We start from the raw sequence: 2,735 nt of genomic DNA, 5'->3' as shown, positions 1-2,735 counted from the left end.
TAGCCAGTATTACGCTATAGCTAAACAGCCTAAACCCTAAAAAGGCAAATCACCGCTATAGTTTTCTGTTTTATAATATCCACCGCAAGATTAAAATCGACGGCCAGAATAGAACAATCGACCCTATAAATAACCGACTAACCATTATTCCCAATCACACTGCAGCTGAATTTTTAGGGTTTTTCTGCGCACGGCTTATGCGTAAGCCTCCTCTATATCTTTCCCTTTATCTCTCTTCGATTTCATCACTGATGTCGTCGGTCTATACTTATGATGGCGTGCTTAAGCATTCTGTATACTCTCTCTATCTTTTTCTATTTCATCACTGAAATCTTAGTTGTACTGTGTCTATGATGTATAGAAATATGTGTTTTATATATATATATATATATATATATATATATATATATCTGATATGGTTGTGACGATTAGATTATGAAAAATTGGGGCGAACAAATTCGATGTTCGTAAATTCTAAAGAAAAATCGTCACAGATCAAGCCCCTTTTGACCTAGCAGTCGAGACTCCCTGAGTTTCCTGCTTTCAAAGGGGGCCTTCTCATATCCTATCGCCTTGGGGAGCAGATCTGCCATTACCTCTTGGGATTGGCCATGAGAAGAACATTCCACAAACATATATACATATATACGTGTATACATGTAGGAATTTATATATATATGTGTGTGTATATACATATATGGTTGTGTTTTGGCCTGTGAGGAAATCAATTAAACATAACACCATCTTTCGGGACTGATTGGCCTTTATATGGCCTTGATGTTATATTCTGCAATTCTGAGGCCTTTTTTTAAATTTTTTTTTTTATCTACTTTTGATTCTTATAATATAGTAGGTTAAATTTTTATATTTTCATAAAAAAATCTAAAGCTAGGGCAAATTTATACTTTTCATGAGAAAGATCATTGTTATACACTTTTGGAACCAATTACTTTTGGGAATAGGGATATGTTGGAACAAATTGGATTTGAAAAATTAGATTTGGAATAAAAATAATGTTTGTACCATTTTTGTACCATTTTTCTCCAAAATGTTTATTTTATTATAAAATATATTTCAATAGATGAACGACTTAAATGACTAAATTATTTCTTAACACAGAAATTTCTTTGGGAAATAATGATCTTTTCGGTGTCAGCTGCAATCTCATCGAACAAAAAAACTGGATGCGAGTAGATAGATCAGACTCTTCCAAGGAAGACTCTTAACAATAAATTGACCATAAAGGTACAGTTATTATGGCCAGAAACAATTTGATCAGTAGGGAAAGGGAGAAAAATTTCGAAGCTTAAAAAGAAATAAAAAGAATTAAGAAAATAAATATAAAAGTATATAATTTTAATAAATAAAAATATAAAGTTTTGAAACTTAAAAAGAAATAAAAATATATTATTTAGAGAGAGATGATCTTAATTAGGAGAATTTTTAATTCTGGTCATATGTATATTTCTCAACGAAAACCTAAGAATTAGGAAATCTATATAATTTTTGTCAACGAAAAATAATTTTAGAGCTGAAAAATAATTTTAAAGGTTTATTTCTCTTATTGTACACATTTCTTTTTATATTTACACTCATTTGTTTTATTATTTTAAAATTTGCCTACATGCTATTCATACACCATTAATTTATTTTATTACACTCATTCTCATTTGTTTTATTATTTTAAAATTTACCAGGTTGCGCCGTATATATTTCTCAAATTCTCATCATTTTCTCTCTCAAATATTTGAATATGAAATTACTTTTGTAATTCTATTTTAACTTTTTCTCTCTCAAAATGTATGCATATGTCTCTCTCTCTCAAATTTTATTCGGTATCTTTCTAAAATTTGTGTTTGAATTATCTCCTCTAAAATTCTTTTGAACTTTTTCTGCCTAATATGTACAGATCTCGCTCTCAAATTCTCTTTGGGTTTGACTTTTTATTTCATCTTCATGTATTTGTTTTTCGCACCATTCATTTGTTTTTCATCTCACATTTGCCCCTAAAAACTTTCAAATTTGTCTCCGTGACTTTACCAGTTTTTCATCTCTTGTATCTCTCTTTCTTACATAAACGCTAATCTCCAAACTTTATTAAAATGGGTCTATTGTTGATTGGTGACTTATTAAGTTGGTAGGAAACAAAATTCTTCTAAAAATATCTTAGATATTTATCACTTTTTATAACGTTCTACCCCTATTCTATATATTATTTCAAATTTCTAGAATCCTCCAACACTCCTTAATTTTTTCTACATACTTTTGGAATTCTTTAGAATTCATTTTGCACACTTGATGTATAGTGGCTCAATGTTACAAAAATATTTATCTCACATTGAATTCGGATGAAAGTAAAATGGGTATAAATGAGTAAGTATATAACACTATCTAATAGGTTAAGTTTTTGAGTAAATGGGTAAGCACACACCCGTTACAGTTGATATCAGAATTAGATTCAGTCCTTAATCTGAGTGTCACGTCAACTGCCTAACCTGGAGGCTTCCGAATGAGCCCACGCGGGTAGGCAGGGTGGCCCAATCGCAACGAGGATGTAGTGAGTTCAAGTGAGAGATAATGTTACAAGAGATACTTGTCCCATATCGAATTCGGATGGAAAGTAAAATGTGCATAAATGAGGAAATATGCACTATTATCTAATAATTTAATCTTTTGAGTAAATGCAAAACGTTCATTCGTTGTGGAGTAGCCATTGATTTGAGTAATTTAAGTAG

At 30.6% G+C, this 2,735-nt stretch overlaps 1 non-coding gene across 1 annotated transcript; it reads left to right on the top strand.

Moving 5' to 3' along the window:
- Nucleotides 1–709: 709 nt before the first annotated feature.
- Nucleotides 710–804, top strand: LOC132267748 (small nucleolar RNA SNORD96 family). The gene has a single exon (XR_009469088.1). It is a non-coding gene; the product is annotated as a small nucleolar RNA SNORD96 family (small nucleolar RNA).
- Nucleotides 805–2,735: the final 1,931 nt, after the last annotated feature.

Source organism: Cornus florida, unplaced genomic scaffold, assembly GCF_030987335.1.
Source record: "Cornus florida cultivar Cherokee Brave unplaced genomic scaffold, ASM3098733v1 CherokeeBrave_3.0.0_Hap2_Chr07, whole genome shotgun sequence".
Classification (NCBI taxonomy): domain Eukaryota; kingdom Viridiplantae; phylum Streptophyta; class Magnoliopsida; order Cornales; family Cornaceae; genus Cornus; species Cornus florida.
This window is presented reverse-complemented; position numbering and strand designations above follow the sequence as displayed.